At 43.4% G+C, this 21,556-nt stretch overlaps 1 pseudogene; it reads right to left on the bottom strand.

Annotated features, from left to right (window-relative positions):
- Positions 1-1,800: 1,800 nt before the first annotated feature.
- LOC115798433 (cilia- and flagella-associated protein 69-like) lies at positions 1,801-21,058 on the bottom strand (annotated as a pseudogene).
- Between the last annotated feature and the right edge of the window lie 498 nt (positions 21,059-21,556).

The raw sequence follows: 21,556 nt of genomic DNA, 5'->3' as shown, positions 1-21,556 counted from the left end.
TGTGCTGTGTATCTCAGTAATTCAACAGAACATTGGCTGCAGGAAGCTGGATGCACCATTCTTGGTTCTCTCGTAGCCTCGTGCTGTTTGTTCAGCTGAAAGAAGCCTTGACATTCAGTCTCTCCGTCACATGTCCGAGGTTCAGGCTGCTGTAAAGAGTGTTTATGCAGTCAGTGGTTTGTTTGAAGCTGCCCTCGCCCCCACACCCCCTCCCTGACTCTGCACACTGAGATCTTTGTTATCAAGCAGTGCATTAGGACAGGAAGTAGAACGGGCCCTCGGTCACAGCAGCTGGACAAGCAGATAAGATGCTAAAGAGCTTTGCTGTCCCCACTCAGCCAACGGAAACTCACAGGAGAATTTGAGAAAGCCAATCAAAGTCACCACAAAACACCAAGTCTTTCTATATTCAACATAGAGCAACAAAAAAGTCACAATGCATCTTTTTCTGAAACTGCTTTTTACTCAAACTGTCCTAAAAACGAGCTGCAGTTACCTGTAGGGAGGCCGGCAGCTTCACGCACACTCATATCTTTGTGCTCATCTTTGTTTTTGGAACCTTAAATCACAAGTTTCATAAATCCAAAGCAGCATCAACACAAACTGATGCAGTTTATAAGGTGTATTTAAGTCACTAATAGCAACAAGATTTCCATTGGGGTTGCCAAATTGTGAGCAATCATCCTCCAGAATTACATTTTTAATATCTTTTGGTATCATGAATTAGCTGCGGTACATCTGGACCAGTGGGATCACTACATAAGTAGTTATATATTTTAATAAAAGACACTTTTGGCTGCTCGCTCTGCAGGGCTGACTTTGCAGAGTTTTGCATCAGATGTCCTTCGTGCCTCCGGCTGGTATCGAAGCAGTGACCTTTTGCTTGTAAAGCACATGTGTTAACCACTACCCCATGGAGGCATGATAATAATAATAATTTTAGTAAGGAGAAAGGATATTGGTCCTTTCACCTGACATCTTTAAAGAAAAAGGGAGAAAAGTCCATGACTGCTCTGGAATTTGAAGCTAAAATGTGATTTTTGATGTTTTCATTTACAAAAAAAGGTCTCATTAAACACTCAGAGGACACAGGCTCGTTACTGACACTGGAGATTAATAACCCATCGCTATGCTGCTTATCAAGTTTGAATCTCAGTGACCTTGACCTCAAGGTAAAGGTCAAAGGAAAATTATGGGCATGGACAACAAGACCTGTGTGTTATTTCTGTGATTCAGTGTTTCAGAGTGACAACAAATCAGCTAAAACCTGCCGGGGGCGGGGTTTGTTGTGGGCACCACTTGGTTCATTTGTTACCTGTTAATTGTTAGTTATTATTAATCTCTGCCCCCCCCCCCTCAGCAGATGACCCCCCCTCCCTGAGCCTGGTTCTGCTGGAGGTTTCTTCCTGTTAAAAGGGAGTTTTTCCTCCCCACTGTCACCAAGTGCTGCTCACAGGGGTCATTTTGACTGTTGGGTTTTCTCTGTATTATTGTAGGGTCTTTACCTACAGTATAAAGCACCCTGAGGCGACTGTTTGTTATGATTTGATGCTAAATAAATAAAATTGAATTGAAAAGAAAACTGATATTTTGATTGGATTTATTTCTTATTTATTTGTAAAAACAAAAAATTCCATCTTCTTGCTTTGGTTATTTTGAAATTTTAAGCTATTAAAACTCACTTTTTCAAACTTCAAACTACATCCAGCAACTGGGTCCTGGTCTCTCTGCTCTACACATATAAAGCACATTAATGCGCTCTTACACAGAGTTTAGATTTATGGATTCACAGCACAATAAAGAAAATAAAATGCCGTTACAATAACAGTGTAAACAGCTTGCATTAAACCAGCGTCTTTGGTCCCGTCAGTCTCTGGATGATCCGGTGCTGGCGGCGTCCGGGTTTGGACGTGTTGGCGGCCCTCTGTCCTGACCCGTGGCCCTGACTGGAGCTCTGACCAGGGTCACCTTCACTCCTGCGGGACCCTGAGCGCCTGTGCTCTCTACTGCAATCACGTGCCCGATGAAATGCTGAAACACAGCAGAGCAGCACATCAAGACAATGGTCAGTCACTCGCCTTGATTTTTAACATTTCAGAGCAAATCTTTATCCACCTGAACTTTTTACAGAGCATCATCTAAATGGCAAAACATTTCACTAAAACTTCAGTTTTAAATTTGTTACCACCCTAATATCTGATTTTAAATTAACTTTGAAATGAACTACACAACCTCCATCACCACCATTGGCTCTAAGCCCAGCTTCTTAAGGTCTTTCCTCTGAGTTCATAAAACCTCTGAATGCAGTTTGGGTGCAGATGATTTTATGCTTTGTTCAACACCAGTGCAGAGTTAAGATCTTTGATAAGCTAGTTGTTACTTTGTTGCACTTAACTTAGATTTAATGGATACAAGAAAGGAGGTTAATAAGTTTGAGATCAATAAAGCACATCTCATCTGTTCTTAAACAAGTGAAGTGAGATCTGCAGATATGTAGGAGGGTGACTGGCAAACATCACGAAAGGTTTCATCATTTGTCAGAAAGTCCGACTGAACCAACACACACTGGAGGTTTGAGCTCGTCTGACTAAAACACTTTCAGTCTTCTGTGGATAAAAGTCATAGAAATGAAATAAAGCAGTGTTTTAATGGGAGACCTCTGCAGGATGAAGAGCAGCGCCCTCGTCCTTTGGTTTAGCTCTGGATGATTCAGCGTCCTTTTCCCTCTGTGCTTTTACTTCCTGCATTCAAAGAGCATAACAAAAATATACTCTCGCAACTTATGATGAGAATGCAGATATTATTGTTAATAATAGGGGGAATTCATGGTTGTAGTTAAAATATTTCAACCTTTAAGGTCTCATAGTTTGAAGTCCTGGAAACGTAATCTTCCCATGATTTTTTTTTTCCCCCAAGATGGTGCCACGGTAGGCAGCCTGTTACTGCAGCTCCCAGGTTACTTCCCTTTCTTGTGTGTTTTTCTTGTGTTTTTAGTTTTTCTTTCAGACTCTTAGTTTCGTAGTTATATTAGATATCAAACCCGCCATGGACCTGCAAAGTTTCATTAGAGTAGTGGCATTCCTTATACTCTTTTTGGGACTTTTCACCACTTCATCTGGAGAACCTGTGAGCCACTCTATTGTTTACAGCCGGGATCAGCTGTTAGCCCTGTGCAACAGGAGCGTACTCCCGGAGGAGCGACCCAAGATTCCGAAGGAATTACGGCATCGGAGGAGGGGATGCAGAGCTGGAGCGAAGTACCGGGAGAGGAGGAGACGGTACAAACCGAGCATTCCATCTATTCTCATGGGTAATGTAAGATCTTTACCCAACAAGATGGAAGAGCTGACGGCGCTAACCAGACTGCAGTGGGAGTACCAGCAGAGCAGCCTCCTGCTGTTCACGGAGACTTGGCTCACGGACCACACACCGGACTCCGTAGTAACATTGGAGGGCTTTCAACTGGTGAGAGCGGACCGGAGCATGAGGGAGAGTGGTAAGAGGAGAGGTGGGGGACTGGCGATGTACGTTAATGAGAGATGGTGTAACCCAGGACACATCACTGTGAAGGAGCAGCGCTGTACCAAAGACATTGAACTGTTAGCGGTTAGCGTTCGGCCATACCACCTGGCCTGGGAGTTTTCACGTTATTGTGTTAATTGTTTACATCCCGCCGTCGGCCGACGCTACAGCAGCCTGTGAGGACATCCACACCACCGTCTCTCAGTTACAGACGGCACATCCGCAGTCCCTGATTATCCTCTCTGGGGACTTCAACCATGCCTCACCTTCTTCCACTCTCCCTAACTTCACCCAATATGTTGACTGCCACACAAGGGACAATAAAACTCTAGACCTGCTGTTTGCTAACACAAAGGAGGCTTACAGCTCATCACCTCTACCCCCGCTCGGCCACTCAGACCACAACCTGGTCATTCTTCACCCCACCTACACCCCCATTGTGAAGAGGAAACCCCCCACCAAGAAGACAATAAGACTGTGGTCTGAGGACTGCAGTGAGGCCCTGAGAGACTGTTTTGAATGTACAGACTGGCAGGAACTCTGCAGGCCTCACGGTGAGGACATCGACGCCCTCACCCACTGCATCACAGACTACATGAACTTCTGTGTGGAGAACACTGTGCCAACCAAGAAGGTACGGTGCTTCTCTAACAATAAACCGTGGGTGACCCCAGAGCTGAAGGCCTTGCTGAACGAGAAGAAGAGGGCCTTCAGATCTGGAGACAAGGAGGAACTGAGGAGAGTGCAAAAGGATGTAAAATACAAGATCCGGAGAGGCAAAGAGAGCTTCAGGAGGAAGATGGAGGAACAGCTCCAACATAACAAAGTCCGAGAAGTCTGGAGAAACATGAAAAAAATCTCTGGCCACTTTGAGGACAATGGAGGAGCCACAGTGTCTGCTGACCGGGGGTGGGCTAACAACCTGAATCTATTCTTCAATAGATTTGACTCTGGGTTGTTGACCACCTCCCCCACCCCTCAGCTCCCATCTGCCCCCTTCCGTATGCTGACCCCCCCTCTCTCCTGGTGCAATGCCATCATTGCTTGCACTCTCCTCACCCTCACCCACAGCGGAGCCAGCCCCATCACCCACCCCAACCCAGCCTCGCATCCACCTCACACCTGATCAGGTGAGAAGTCAGCTCAGGAAGACTAAGATCAGGAAGGCAGCAGGTCTGGATGGAATCAGCTCCAGACTGCAGGGACTGTGCAGACCAGCTCTGTCAGGTGGTCCTGCACATCTTCAACCTGAGCCTGAATCTGGAGAGGGTTCCTGAACTGTGGAAGACTTCCTGCATAGTTCCAGTGCCACATCTCCAATCTCATTGTACATCCTGTATAATGACAATAAAGGCATTCTATTCTATTCTATTCTATCCCAGGGAGTCCAACCACTACAGACCTGTGGCCCTGACTTCTCACCTGATGAAGACCATGGAGAGGCTCATCCTGCACCACCTCCGCCCACTGGTGAGCTCAGCGCTGGACCCCCTGCAGTTCGCCTACCAGCCCGGCATCGGGGTGGAAGATGCCGTCATCTACCTGCTGCACAGATCCCTCTCTCACCTAGAGCAGGCAGGAAACACTGTGAGGGTCATGTTCTTTGACTTCTCCAGTGCTTTCAACACCATCCAGCCTGCACTGTTGAGCGGGAAGATGGAGGGAGCCGGAGTAGACAGTCAGCTGACGGCATGGACCATTGACTACCTCACCAACAGACCACAGTATGTGAGGTGCCATGACTGTGTGTCTGATACAGTAGTCTGCAGCACGGGGGCACCACAGGGCACGGTCCTCTCACCCTTTCTGTTCAGTCTGTACACCTCAGATTTCAGGTACAATTCAGACCATTGCCACCTACAGAAGTTCTCAGATGATACGGCCATCATCGGATGTGTATCAGATGGGAACGACCAGGAATACAGGGGGGGTCATCAGTGACTTTGTCGGCTCGTGTGAGAACAACGCACTCCAAATCAACGCCAGCAAGACGAAGGAGATGGTTATAGACTTCAGGAGGAAGCCACCCCCTACAGCACTGGTGAACATCCAGGGAAAGGACATTGAGACAGTGGTCTCCTACAAGTACCTGGGTGTTCATCTCAATAACAAGTTGGACTGGATTACAAACACAGACTTCCTGTATAAGAAGGGCCAGAGTCGACTCCACCTGCTGAGGAGACTGAGGTCCTTTGGTGTCTGCAGGACTCTGTTAAAGACCTTTTATGACACAGTGGTAGCATCTGCCCTTTTCTACACAGTGGCCTGCTGGGGGGGTGGATGCACCGAAAGGGACAGGAGCAGGATCGACAAACTGGTGCGGAGGTCTAGCTCTGTGCTGGGATGTCCTCTGGAGTCTGTGATGGTGGTGGGTGAGAGGAGGATGTTAGCAAAGCTGACATCCATTGTGGACAACCCCCATCACCCTCTGCATGAGACCGTGGGTGAGCTGAGCAGCTCCTTCAGTCAGAGACTGAAACATCCTCGCTGCAGGAAGGAGCGCTTTCGCAGGTCATTCATCCCAACAGCAGTTAGACTGTATAACACATCATAATGTCTTGAGTCACTTGGACACTTTACCTCCTCTGCCATCACTTTATCCTTACAGTCCAGATACATTTTATTTATTACACTCACCCATATAATGCATACCGTGTATGCTGTGTACATTACCGGCTACAAATGTATATAATATTTTGATATCTGTATTTAGTGTTTTGATGTGTGTGTATATGTGTGTATATGTAAATGTGTGTATTGACATTGATATATATATTTATGTATATAGTGCTTATGTATATGTGTATAGTTTTTTTTGGCTATTTTATTTTATTCTATTCTATTTTAGTTTTAGTTTAGTTATTTGTTCTTACTCATCCTTTTCATTTTTTCTCTGTACTGAGCTGCTGTAATGCGCAAATTTCCCCGTCGTGGGATCATTAAAGTTTTATCTTATCTTATCTTATCTTGATTTGGCAATGAACTCCTTTTGCTTCCAGCGAGACTTCATCCGGGATTAAAAAAGACACAAAATCATTATTAAAACAAAGATGTCCCAAAGGAAAACATATATTAAAATAAACTAAAGAAATGAATAGATCTGAAAACCTGGACTGATTTGTTATGCATGTGGAAATAAATCTGATCTGTACAGAAGTTCATGAAGGAAAAAAGAATGTGATTTGTGTGGCATAAAAGGTGGAAGTTTCAGGTGAGGCGTTTCCACTGTTTTACTCTCAGCACCTCTGTGTATGTGAGCTCCTCCTCGCTGCCGTCCTCCTCCTGATGGTGCTCCAGGATGCTGTTTTGTTCCTCCATGAGCCTCCTTGCCGTGTCCTCTGCAGTCTTACAAATGGTGCTCAGAGCCTCCCAGTCGGGGCTAACTGGCCTCACGCCGTCCACTCAGTTCCCTGCTGATCTCGGCCCACACCTCACCGACCTGCAGCACCGTGACAGACAGATACCTCAGTGTTATCTGGGTTTATGTACAACTCGACTCAAGGACTTTTCTTCACAGTGCTGGGAAAAAGTCCTCGCTCCCTTCCCGATTTCTTAGCTTTTTTGCATCTTTGCCACACTTGAATGTTTCAGATCATCAAACAAATTATAATATTAGACAAATAGAAAATGCAGTCCAGACCTACTTGGCCCTGTGTGGGAAAGTAATTGTCCTCTCCGATGGTGAGAGATTTGTAAAATGTTCTAAAAACTATCAATGACCTTGAAACTAATCACATGTTCTTGGGGCCCTAGGAAATATTTCCACAAGGTTTCATTAATTTTGGTTCAAAACATTATCAGTTATATTGCTAAGAGGCAGAAAGATAAACAAACAGAACCTCCCTCCTCTCAGTGAGCGGGGTACACATGCATTAAGAGCCCTTCTGGCCTCTCCATGAAGCTCTCCTACAGTCATTGCAGCCTGGCTTGATACCATGTAAGCTGGTTTCATACAGAGGCTTACTTGAGGTAAGAAGGGACGTCACAACATTCTCATACATAGTGCATAACTCAGCGCTATGTTGAGGGTTCTTATAGTTCATATCATGGCATGAGATGCTTCTTTTGGTAAACCTGCTGTCAAAAAGTAAAGAAAAAACACCCTAAATATGTTTAGAACTACTAGGGCTGGGGAATATGGACCAAAATAATATCTCAATATTGTTTTACCTGAATGGTGATGTATGAGCTTTATCTTGATATTTTTTCTTCCCAAAGGTACAAACAAAAAGGCACTTCTGAGTCAAAGCTAATGTCCCAAATGTCACAAAGACACTTTTATTAACATTCAGCTGTAGATGTACATGAGAAACTGCTCAAAAATAAACCACTGGCATATTTAAATAATAATGCTCCTAAAATAAATAAATGCTTTTTTCTTTCCTAAGACTCGCAGCTGTGCTATTAAAATGTAAACAGAAAAGATCCAGAGCAAAAACAGCAAATGGCTGACTGATTCTTTAAAAAGCCAGTCTGCAGTGAAGCAGACTTCACCAAAGTGCTTCCTCCTGTGTAAGAGAACAACCCAGATAGCAAAATGTTCTGTGTTCGTTCACGGATGCCGCCCGGATAGCTCTCTGTGGCTTGTCGTCAGCTGATGACAACAGCTGTTTATAAGCTAACATTATGCCAGCTAACTTTAGACTCCAGTGTCCTAAAATCCCACTTTCTCTGCGATCACATTATCACTTCGTATGAGTTTATTCTAAGTGTTGCAGGTCAGTGATGATGGATCCACTTCAAAGACAGGTTCACTAACAGCAGTATAAACACCAGGGCTCACTGACGGAGGTCAGGATGTCCTCAGCAGCTCACCTCAGTATCACTGACACGCCTTTAACAGTTTTCCAGCCTCCTCCAGAGTAACGTGGAAGTTTCTCACTGGCACACTGACAGCTGCTTACACTCTGCCTTTTTATTTAAAGTTAAAGAGTAAAAGTGGGCTTGTATTAATAGATTAATAACTCTGCTGTGGCTGTCAGAGCCATCATCTATCAGTGAAGCTGATCTTAGATCAGATTATACATGTTTACATTAAAGCAAAGCTGATGTTTCTGTCTGGAAACCTTCTAAAACATTTTGTATCCAGTAAAGTAGAAATAATGAAATCCTCAATAAAAAGTGAGCTTGTTGCAGCCCATCAGTGTGATGTTCACTGAACAATGACTTCAGAAAGGAAATGGTCATAAACTGTGGCAACACTTTAACAACAGTTCAGACATTCAGACATCAGTTTTAGGCAATTAAGCTCAAAATCATTATTTACATGAACCAAACTAAGGAAAGCAGTCAGACCGTCTTCAGTTCATGTTTGGAGTTATAAAACATCCTCATACATCCACCCACCCCACAGAAAGAGTGTAAATGTGTGGGAACCACTGAGAACTGAGTTTGACTCACCGAGTAAGAAACTGCTTCACCTTCTGTTTGCATCTCTGGACTTGAATCTCTGCTTCATCTGTGAGTCCAGTTTTTAGGAAATGTCACAGTGTCACATGTCTAATAAAAAGCTCTGGCTCCATAAAGTCCTCCATCCAAATCTGTGTGTCTGTGGAGCAGCAGTAACAGCATCTTCTTGCACAGGGTCAGCAGCACACCTCCATCTGTCTGCCGCAGGCTGAAGGCTTTAGGATGTGTTCAGGGGCAGCCTGGGAAACACGACTCTGCATCTGTGATCACACAAGCAGCAGCACTTCAATGAACTTCCTTTGAACACATCAGTTTACAGTGTTTGTGTCAGCAGCAGCCTTAAAGCATGAAGTCTGTCTGATACAGGGCTGCAACTATCAGTTCTTTTATTATTTCAGTTATTCAAAGAATTGTTGCAGCCCTCGTCTAATTATAAGAATAGGTAAAAATGCCTGAAACCTTCCACCCATGCATCAATATAATAATTAAGAACGTGCTTACTTAATAATTTGCTACAAAAGGATCTGTGTGTTTGAGGTCGTATTAGAGGTCAGTAAAATGTGGAACCACTGAACTTGATAATCCTGCACTGCTGTGAAAACCCTGCAAAGCTCTCGCAGCTAAAAGTTGATTTTTTTCCTCCATAACAACAAGTGTAATGTAAAAATGAGTCAGTCACCATAAAGCGCTGTGTGGAAGGCAGGAACTGGATCCTAATGCAGACTCATGAGACAAGACTGAACTTAGAAACATGCAGCTTTATATGCTGCTAAACTCAGGGAAGGCATCCACCCATTCTGAACTGAATACAGACGATATAAACGTAGACATATACACGCACACGCTGAGCACTGACGTCAAGATCCCCTCCTTATTGGATGTGGCAAAAATAAAGAGCCCTGCATCACTCTGGTGCTTGTTCAAATCATTTTACAGTCGAAACCGAATCACATGGGCTCACCTTTCACAGGTAAGAGTGAACTATATTTTTAAAAAGTTGTATTTGGCGATAACAAAATTTTGAAAACATAACTTGCAGATAATACCATGTAGTCTCACACTGAAACCAGCCTCCAAACAATGAAGCTCTTACTGAACTGCATCACCCTGAGCTAACGACTCTGATACAGACTGATCTTCAGACCTTCTGTTTGCTGCTGTCTGCTCCTCACTCTGTTTCTGCATTTGTGTGATTATAACACTACATTTAATTTATGAAGCACTTTAAAAACGTTGGAAACAGCTTTTTCTATCATTTTAGTGTACAGTTTCATTGCTAAAATAAAATAAAGCAGATCAGTGTCTATTGCAGTGTCTTATTTTAATTTGTAACCTTTGTTCATATTTTGTGTTAAAGATTTTCATTAATAATATTTAAATTGCTAAAAATCAGTGAATATAAAAATGTTTTGTTTTTTTTTTTTTATTCATAAACCTGCAGATGTCATATCTCCATGTCAGGATCTGGTTATTGTAGACATTTATCATCACAGTCACAGCGTTACAAACAGCTGTAAACACTCACAAAAACATTAGGTCAGTTAATATGAGGAGCTGCTGAATTTAAGTCAAATAAATTTCATTTTATGATCTTTTGCAGATCATACCTCAGTCTCTGCCTTCATCAAACATGTCCCAGTGTGATAAAGCATTCAGAAGATGACTTATATGCCCCCCCCCCTCTCTCTATCTAGCTAAATGACAGATGCTCCCAGATTAGCTGTGCTAGCTTAACTCTACCTGCAGTCAGTCCTGGAAAGGGTCAATAAAATCATTCCTGTTCTTGGCCCGGTATGACATAAACTACTAAACTGCCCCTGTGAAATAAATCCCTGAGGGGCTTTTTGAACGATTATATGTTCTTCTGCAGACAAAACCATTAAAATTAAAATGTCAGACATGAGTAACAAGGACGAAAACCCTGAATTGTTGGATAGTATACAACATCATCTCAGCAACCTTCAGAAAGACTTTCATGAATTCATTTCTGAAAAAAACAAATTAAAGGAGGAAGCCAAGAGATTAAAATGGCACATCAACGAGCTGCAGGTCCAAAAGGCAGACATGCAAACCAAGCTGGACCAATATGAGATTCAAGTGGGAAAGCTAAATGATGAAGCAGCAGCAAATAAAATGCAGCTTCAGCAGAAGGACAGTGAAATCGTGAACCTGAAACAGGAGAGCCTGATTCTGTCTGTCCAAGTTAAACGCCTTCAGATAGCCCAGGATCTGTGGAATAAGACAGACGAGAAAATCCTGAACCTGAAACGGAAAAACAAGATTCTGTCTACCAAAGTTGCACGCCTTCAGAAAGCCGGGGCTCCGTGTGTGAATGAGGTAGACGAGGAAATCCTGAACCTGAAACAGGAGAACGAGATTCTGTCTGCTAAAGTTGAACGCCTTGAGAAAGCCCAGGCTCTGTGGAATGAGACAGACAAGAAAGTCATGATCCTGAAACAGGAGAACAAGACTCTCTCTGCCGAAGTTGAACGCCTTCAGAAAGCCGAGGCTGAGTGGAATGAGGCAGCACACAGAGAGATGGTGGAGCAGGGGATGCTGGCTCTTGAAGAACAAAATAAAAAGCTGATGGATGAGCACAGGGAGGTCTATAACATGCAAAAAATGTTTAGAAAGGACACCAGAAAGCTTCAAGAAGAAAGGAAAAAATTTAAGGAAGAAAAGAAAAAATTTAAGGAAGAAAAGAAAAAATTCAATGAAGAAAACAGCTGGAGGAGGAAAAGAAAGGTCTACGTGGACAGCATCAGGAATGTCAGAAAGTAAGTCAGGCACTGAAAGAACTGACAGAAGTGCAGAAAGACATTCAGGAGAAAAAGACTGACAGAGCAGAGCTCATAAAGACACAACAAGAGACAATGAACCTGCTGGAAGTGATAAATTTGCAGCTTGGAGAGTCGGACATAGATAATGATAGTAATGAAATAAAGAAGCTCCTGAAAAAGAAAGATAAAATAGAAGAAAAACTGCTGAAAGCCAGAGAGAAAGAATTAGAGAAGCAGATGAAATCCTCAGGTCCACCTGAGGATTAAGCCTCCTCTTCCTCCTTATTCTCTCCTCTCTCCCCTCCTCTCTATCTTTCCTTCCTCTCTTTCCTTTCACCCCAGCCGGTCTCAGCAGATGGCCACCCCTCCCTGCGCCTGGTTCTGCTGGAGGTTTCTTCCTTTAAGAAGGGAGTTTTTCCTCCCCACTGTCGCCTAGTGCTTGCTCATAGGGGATCATATTCTGATTGCTGGGATCTTATCTTTCCTCTCTTTTTTCTCTCCTTCATTTTCCCCCCTACTTCAGGTGTGTTGAAGCAGAGACACATCTAAAAGTTGCAGGACACCGGAGCTCGAGGCCTGGACTTGAGGATCCCTGCCCAACTTTAACCTTTTTTATTTTAAACTACTTTAATCTTAAATAAACTCTTAAACTATATTTTAATCTCTGCGTGTGATTATTTAGAATCATCAAAATGCTTCCACAACTCTGTTAAGTGTGGTTAAATGACATATCAGTGATTCTTGAAGCCATTTCTTTTTAAAATAATAGGATACATTTGGGAAAATATATTTTGGTAAGTATAAGTAATTCTGTTTGCAATAGTATTATTAATCTGTCACTAATAATTTGCAGGAATAATAATTTGGTGGTTATGATGTTATAATATCTTTGTATACTGGTAGGAAGCAAGAGAAAATGCACTGGAAGTCACTGGACCTTAGAGTGACACAATTTTTCGACCTACACTGCACTACACACTGTAAAATGTAGTTAGATTAGAAAGATTCTCCTTTATGTTTTGTTTCTTGCTTTTTTTAGTAATGATACGAAAGAAGATTCTTTGGACTCAAGACCTTAGTTTTACTAATGTGTGTTGAGTGCAAAACACTTCAGGGTCCAGGCTAGCGAGGCAGCCGTGCTGCTGCAGCCACAGTGATGTTTTAAAAGGTTTTTCTAATAAATATTACCATTGATCATTGTCATATTTACACATACGTAAGCAATTGTACAGAACCTGGAAGATGAAGAATTCGATGAAGATTTTAAAATGTAAATCTTTGTAAATAGTGTCTGAGATGAATAGTTTGAGTTATAATGAAAAAGCACATTTTGACCAATGGCATCATGACATCAAAAGAAACGTCATGACGATGTCGGGTTATGTCATGTTACAGAGAACGCCATCGTATCCCTCAGTACCAAATTTCATTGTGATAGATGAAAAATTCCCTGAGATAGGTATTTTACAATTTGACCAGTGATGGGGTGACCTTGACATTTGACCTTGAAACTGAAATCATGTTCTTGGGTAGCTAAGGAATATTTCCACAAAGTTTCCTACATTTTTGGCTCAAAATGTTTTGTTTATTTTTAATAGATGGACAAAAGTTAAACGCAAATACGTGAATGTTGTCCCAGACGCACAACGGTAAAAAATCTTTTCACAACATCTTGGATCCAGAGTGTGAGCTGGATCATCACCAAAATTTAAAACTTAATCCCTTGTTTCTTGTACCACCCCAATGACTTTTTCATTTGCTCTCATTTCATTGGAGCCTATCCCAGCTGTCATAGGGCGAGAGGCAGGATACACCCTGTACAGGTCGCCAGCCTGTCGCAGAGCCAACACACAGAGACAGACAACCCTTCACACCTATGAGCAATTTAGAATCACAATTAACATTACCACAGTAACTGCATGTCTCTGGACTGTGGGAGGAAACCAGAGGATCACTGTACAATCTCCAATCTCATGGTATATTCTGTATGATGACAATAAGCTGTTCTTTCTATAACTGGAGAAAATGCAAACTCATATCTGGGCCAAGGTGGATTCAAACCCAGGACCTTCTGGCTGGGAGTGCTAACCAACAGTGCTAACCAAGTCCTGTTCTTGCACGGTGGTCCCTGCAAGAACAGGACTTGAAAGAACAATAGAAAACCTGGCTCGTAAGGCCATGACAAAAAGGATGGGACACACCATTTGCCATTTTAAAAGGATTTTATTCAACAAACTTAAACAGAACTAAAGACAGATGAGGTGTGGAAGCCAGTAGGGTGTCCATGTGTGTAGAGATGTTTGTAAGTGTTACAAATACAGCAAATAACAAACACCTAAAGGAAACAAAGATAACACAAAACATATTGGCAACAGGCTGGTGCACAGCACCCAGAAAGAAGTTCCTGCCTCAGATTTATAGCCTGGGAACACATGGCCCAGGTGTTCCCGGTAGGTACTGATGATTCCTGCCCTGCCCACCAAAGACCTGAAACACCTGAAGAGTAAAAACAGGCAGGGGTCGTCACAGGCAAAAGACCAAGGTCATGCCAAAGCATCTCAATCTGAAATATGGGAATGAAGTCGCTATCTTGTTTCCTGTCTCTCTCCCCCCCTCAGCAGATGACTGCCCCTCCCTGAGCCTGGTTCTGCTGGAGGTTTCTTCCTGTTAAAGGGAGTTTTTCCTTCCCACTGTCACCAAGTGCTGCTCATAGGGGGTCGTTTTGATTCTTTGGATTTGTTCTGTAATTACTGTAGTGTCTTTAGCTTGCAGTGCCTCGAGACGACTGTTTGCTGTGATTTGGTGCTATATAAATAAAATTGAATTGAATTATTGTGGAGCACACCTTTTGACAGTGGTGAGGACAAGTTACTTTAGTTTCCTCTGCAGGCAGACTCAGGCTGCATCCTACAGCCTATTTTCCCAGAGTGGAAAAGGTTAATGCTGGTTCTGAGAGAAAGGTGCCAGAATACACAGTGCATTGTACTAAGCATTGTTGCAGAGCATGTACACCCTTTCATGAAAACAGTATTCCCTGATGGCTGTGGCCTTTTTCAGCAGGGTAATGCTCCCTGCCACAAAGCTAAAATTGGTTCAGGAATGGTTTGAGAAGCACAGCAATGAGTTTGAGGTGTTGACTTGTCCTCCAAATTCCCCTGATTTCAATCTAATTGAGCATCTGTGGGATGTGCTGGACAAACCAGTCTGATCCATGAAGGTCCCACCTCACACCTTACAGCACTTCAAGGATCTGTTGCTAATATCTTGTACAGATACCACAGCACACCTTCAGAGCTCTCATGGGGTCATCAGCAGGTCAGTGTTGTGTCAGCAGAAAGGAGGGGGGGCAAAACAATGTTAGACAGGTGGTCTTAATGTTATCCCTGATCAGACAGACTGTAAACGTATGTATTTGACTCTTCATTAAAACCTGCACTCATGCCTTTCACATTATGACGCTGGTTGTAACAATCAGTCAATCCTGATGAAATTTGTTTAACCGAATCATAAACAATCTCTCAATAGATTTAACAGGTCTCAGCTTTATACTACTAATTTAAAGCACACAGTGTGCATCAATCCAGTGTGTGACTGATATAATTGTTAATAAATGATACAACAATAGTAGCAATAAATACCAATATCAAAGTGATAAAAATTCCCAACAGTTTCTTAAGATCTAGGCACACCAAAGCAGGATTTTCAAAAGGCTACTTACACTATTGTATGAAGCATTAACACAATTTTCCCTCACTTTTTACCTTCAAGTCTAGATATCTCCTGATGATGGTCAGAGTCACATAATCTTTGGCCAACAATCCAGGAAGCTCCTGAAAGCCTGAAAGGAAACATTTTGGATGTTCTGATTAGACAATAACATGCAAATATAACCAACACAACACATCATGAGAGGATATTTCAAAATCACTAAGACATAAACTGAATACAGGCTACAAGAAGCTAAACAACACATTAATAACAGTGATTTTTTTTTATATGCCTAAATATGCAATTGTCTAAAATTGATCCACAGGAGGAGCTACAAATGATTTCAAAGAATTTGCTAAAATAAATTCTGAACCAATCTTTCAAATATAGTTTATACTATGTGTAACTGTTCAGTTACCAAGTTTGCAGAAGATGGAGTAAATCTTTGACCGCAGGTTCTCTGACATCTCCAGCACTGCAGCGCTCGGCAGGTTGGCAGGAAATGAAGGCTGAGGGTCATCAGGCTGGAAATGTGTCAGGATGGGCCTCTGAGGATCTTCAAGGTAAAACAAAAGCAACAGAGAGAAATACACCAGATTACACAGACTATATGTTATGAAAAACAAAACCCAAAAGCTCATTTTTACCAGTGACCCAGTGTTTTCAGTTTTTTTGGACTTTCATCTTTTGTTCATGTGTTAAGTTATTATGGGATTTTGCAGCTTTGAGTTGGAATGCTTTTTCTTATAGTTTCTGGCTGGTTTCCTTGATTTCATTCCTGGATTTCCTGATCTCCATTTCAAGTCTGTGTTTTTTCTCCATCCATCCTCTTCTGCTTATCCGGGGCTGGGTCGTGGAGGCAGCAGCCTAAGCAGAGAAGCCCAGACCTCCCGCTCCCCAGCCACCTCCACCAGCTCGTCCAGAGGGACCCCAAGATGTTCCCAGGCCAGCCGACAGATATAATCGCTCCAGCGTGTCCTGGGTCTGCCCCGGGGCCTCCTCCTGGTAGGACATGCCTGGAACACCTCATCCAAGAGGCGCCCAAAAGGCATCCAGTCAGATACCTGAACCACCTCAACTGTCTCCTCTCGATGTGGAGCAGCACTAATCTGAGCCCCTCCTTCTTCTTACGGGTCTCTGAGAAAAAACTGTTTGAACAATGCTGTTTCTGTTCTCTTTGTGTGTATTTAAGCCCTCAGTTTTCTTCTGCTCCTCGTTGCGTCCTCCTCACGTAATGTGTTTTTTGTTCCAGTTAGCTAGCTCTCGTAGAAGCTCTCCTTGGGCCTGTTTGTGTGAAATATCAATAAATCTGCTTTTTTTTTTTAATGTTACAGATAGGGTTATGGAAAAATGTCTGTCAGAGCCAATCAGAGGCACAGTAAAGGCTGATGCTGACAAAACACAAGTGGGGAAACAGGAATGATGCTGTGTCACAGACAGCAGAGGAAAGTGTGCCTGTAAATGACACCAAAAAGGCAGCACAGACTTCCAGGATAGTTTTCATTGCATCACTAGTTTGGTACAAACATTTACCTCTTAGTGTAGCAGATAACTCAAAAAGCACTTTGATTCTGTTTAAACACTCACTGAAAGAATAAGTTGAACTCTCTCAGGTCATCCCTGTAATGATCTGAATGTCTGGATGATGACAAATGTCTGGCTTTTTAAGTTCCACTGTGACTGCCAACATTTATCTTCATCGGTTTCTCCTCACAGCCTCATCATTTCCTCTTTGGCTTAAACTTGCAGACGACCTGTGATGCCTCCGTGTTTGTTCCGATGAACCCCAGCTCCTCCTCTTCCTCCCTCCACAGCTGCAGCAGGAGTCTGGGAGCCGTCTGTCCGTGCCGTCCCTCCAGGTCAGGATGCGGGATACCGTGTTCGGGTTGTCGCATAACTGTAGCAGGGTGGCAAGGACGATGCTGTGTACACACCTGGGGCTAGTCTGAAGAAGAAATATCCAAACAATTAGATATCAGACATTTGTTCTGCCTAATAAGAACTACATTTAACACAGAACAGCTGAAAGCCTGCTTTTTATCATAAAATAAATGCAGGACAAAGGAGAATTTTAGAGCCTCAACAGTAACTTCAGGAAACCTTTACTCACACTGAGTAAGTCGAGGAGATGGAAACACCCCATCTTTAACCAGAAAGTAATCTTCTGTGGTGTAGCAGCCCACAATACAGTACCTGATGGGAGAGAGGCCACATCAACAGGAGCTTTCTCATTTGTAGAGGACAAAAAAAAAAAAAAAAAAAGTCTTGATCCCAATTCTTCAGGACGACTGATAGTTGGCGCACAAACTGTTATCAGGACACTGCAGAGAACATCATCCCCACAGCTGGGAAGCTGAACACGGCCCTGAGTAAAAGGCCATGATCCCAGATCAGCATCTGTCAAAGCTGGAAAAAGTCCCTAAAGAACGCTCCAGGCAATCTAGGAGAGAAGGAGGATAACCGCCGCCTGAATGACAACAATTGGCGATCCCTCATGCGTCAGGAGTATCGGAACAGCTGAGACACATTTTTTCCAAACACTGTGTCTCTGTGGCTTTCAAGACCCCCAAGGATTGGGTCCCCCAGCATAAATAGCGTACGCAGTTAAGTGAGGATTGAATTATACGCTGGGGAAACCAACAACCTGTGATTAAGCAGGATGGCCAACCTGCTTTTGACCTTTTGAGACCTGCTTCACTTTGTCAGACAGCTTCTGTTTTAGTGATTTCTTGATTCAACAGGTCTGGCAGTAATCAGCCATTCCCCAATTCTCTGTGAACAGTACTCATCCCCTACTGATCAATAATAATGATACGTTAACAATCATGAACCAGAGCTCATGGCTCATTGTTAGACAAAGGTTTTGGTTGTTATGCAGCTATACTGTAAGGCTGGGGAAGCTGTATTGAAGAAGTTACTTGGATGAGCGCTGAAACATTTTCCCACTGAAAGTGCTGCATCCAGACAAACTCAATCAACTTTTCCTTCCCGGGATTACTGAGCATGCATCAAGTCATGATGCTTTTCTTGTATTTTGTTGTTCTGTGTTCATTTTTCTGCTCTATTTCTGTTTTCTTAACGAAACACAAAAATATTGTTGAACATAGAAGAAATATGTCATGGTCCTGGGCCAGTGGCAGTGTTTTGAGCTCTTTAGTGGATGAAGTTCTGTTTTTGTATATTTCTGGCTGCGTTTACTAGTTTTTCATATACTTTGGCTTCCCAGTTAGTTGTAGTTTGTATTCTGTTTTTGGTTATAGTTTTGTTATAGTTATTTGTTTCTCATTTGGTTTCCCTGTGTACCTGTGTCTGTTTGTCCCCGTGTCATGGCCCCTTTTTGTCTTTAGTTTCCCCTTCCCGTTGTTTCCTTCTGTTTGGTGTTTAGGGTTCCCTCTGTGTTAAGGCGCAGCACATGTTTAGTTACTTCCTGTTTATTGTGACAGTCTCGTGTTTCCCTATACTTAGTGTTTAGTTTTGCTTCCCCTCGTCGTGTCTCTGAAAGTATGTTCAGCTGTGATCCCACCTGTTGTCACTCCCCTCCTTAGCCTTGTGTATTTATGGTCTGCTTTGTCACATCCTGGTGTAGTGTAACATCACTTATGTTCGGATTACCTGCTGCGTGCTTTGTGTTTGAGTTTTTGTTAGCTGGCTCCCATCCAGCTTAGTTTTTCCTGTGCTTAAGAATAAAGTTTAAGTTAAACATGAGTTCAGCCTCCAGAGTCTTGTAGTGGGGGTCCCTCTGCTTTGCCTCCCGCAGTGGAAACATGACAAAATATCAATAAATAAATAATAAAGTGTGCTGAACTGACCACACACAGTCCACTGTGGAGAGGAGGAGCTTGTTGTGTCCGAGGCCGCTGTAGAACTTGTCCGAGCCTTTTCTCAGGAAGTGAACTGCCATCTCGACTCCCTCGGAGCCGAACAGTTCCTGCAGCGCAGGCAGCATCCGAACACACAATCACCGGATACTCGTCAGATTATTCACAAACTCAAGCATATTTATTCATTCAGGGGAAAAGTCTTTGTTTGTGGGATGACTGTACGAGATAATAAGCTATAATAGTTCTGACTTTATAGCAAAATATGTAAATATTGATATGAAATGTGAAGAAATTTTAATTTCTTTAACTTTGGCAGGAAAAAAAAAATCTGGCCTCAGATTATGGTGAGAACACATTCTTACAACATTCATGTAGTTTTAATCAGAAATGACTGGCGCTGCCACGGTTTCTGCAATTCATCAGGTTAATTAGTGAGTTAGTAATACGAGCTTTACCTTTCTGTGCATGTCGGTCTCACACAGCGTTGAAAGGATCACTTGAATGTCTGACTTTATCTCCACAGCGATGACATCATCATCATCATCAGGACCCGCTTCCATCTGCGTCAAGATTCCTGAGAAAACACCGCAGCTTTGACTTCACTGAATTCATGATATTGAGCAGTTTGAGATGAAGTGTGTCCAGTCCAGTCACCCAGAAGCTGGTTGATGGTTCCCTGATCACAAAGGTCCTGATTTATAGTCTCTTCACCACCCAGAGAGGTCATTGACCTCAACACTCGGATGCAGTGCCGAATCGGAGCCTTCTTACTGCCTCTGCCTCCAGCGGCGTGGACGCTGTGACCGTGGCCAAAGTAAGAATCTGAAATAAAGGAGAGAAGATCACAAATATACTTGCTGAGTGTGGACTGACTGCTCAGCCTTGTTTACAGTTTTACAACATCACAGGGTTAGGGTTAGGGTTAGGGTTAGATACACTACTCACAAAAGTTAGGGATACTTGGCTTTTGGGTGAAATTTCAGGATGAGCCTAAAATGCATTCAAACCTTTACAGATGAACTTGATGTGACCTTCTCTAAGCTTTTGAATGCACATGTCCAACTGTTAAATGTTTCAGAACTTTTTGCACAAGTTGCTGTTCTCTAATGAGGAGCTTAACGGCAAAATTCACAATAGGTGTTTGATCCTCGAATCGACCAACGAATGTCCTGGTTTTTTTGTTTCAATAAATTGTTTGAGATGAGGAAATCACGAATGCATCCTTCATGATATGATATCACTGTAGTGAGAACGTTGGGTTACGTAACGTAATCCCTGGTTCTTTGATAACAGAGTGAGGTGTTTCACTATGGGAATCGCCTTGGCGTGACCAACTACAGAAGCTCCAATGACACCACGTCTGTCTGCGACAGACCTGTCAAGCCGTGCTCAGGGCCCCACCCCTCCTACTATCACGGCTGACCAGCTCCTCCCTACTCATTCTAAGCAGATTTCTTTCCGTGCCCAAGCAAGGAGGGGAAGTGATGGTTGTGTGAAACCACCTCACTCTGTTATCAAAGAAACCAGGGATTACGTTACGTAACCCAACGTTCTTTTCTAAACTTCGTTCGGTGTTTCACTATGGGAGATATAGCCCACTCCCGGATTGCGCCAGCCCCTCCCGAAGCTGTGCTCCAGTGCTGCCCAGGATCTCAGCTCAGACCTGAGGCACTAGACTCCAGGACTGCCTGAGCCAGGGATGACTGAGCGACATCCAGTCTATAAAACCGCACAAATGTGTGTGGTGTAGCCCAACTTGCTGCCTGCACAGATATCCTGGACTGACACCCCTCTGAACAAAGCCAGGATGTTAGCCATTCCCCTAGTAGAATGAGCTCGAAGCCCCGATGGGGCTGTAGTACTCTTACAGCTATAGGCTAGAGTTATAGCCTCTACAATCCAATGAGACAGCCTCTGGCGGGACAAAGGCCTGCCCTTGTTGGGGGTGGGCCCAGGAAACAAACAGCTGATCAGATTTCCTGAACCCAGCTGTTCTGTCCACATATGCCCCAAGGCCCGCACAGGGCACAAGGTGTTAAGCCTGCGCTCCTCTACAGAGGAAAAGGCGGGGGGGTGAAATGCCAGCAGTTCTACTGTGGGGGCACCTGTATGATTGACTCTATCACCTTAGGGACAAAGGCCGGGTTTGGCCTCAGGCATGCTTTAGTAAGACCAGGGGCCAACTGTAAACAAGAGGGGTGAATGGACAAAGCCTGTAACTCACTAATTCGCTTGGCTGTAGTTAGAGCCAGCAGCAGAGCGGTTTTAAGTGAGAGAAATTTCAACCCTACAGCCTCGATTGGCTCGAAGGGGTGG

This window comes from Archocentrus centrarchus, chromosome 19 (assembly GCF_007364275.1).
Source record: "Archocentrus centrarchus isolate MPI-CPG fArcCen1 chromosome 19, fArcCen1, whole genome shotgun sequence".
Classification (NCBI taxonomy): Eukaryota; Metazoa; Chordata; class Actinopteri; order Cichliformes; family Cichlidae; genus Archocentrus; species Archocentrus centrarchus.
Note: the sequence above shows the minus strand (reverse complement) of the source record. Positions and strands in the feature narration are given on the sequence as shown.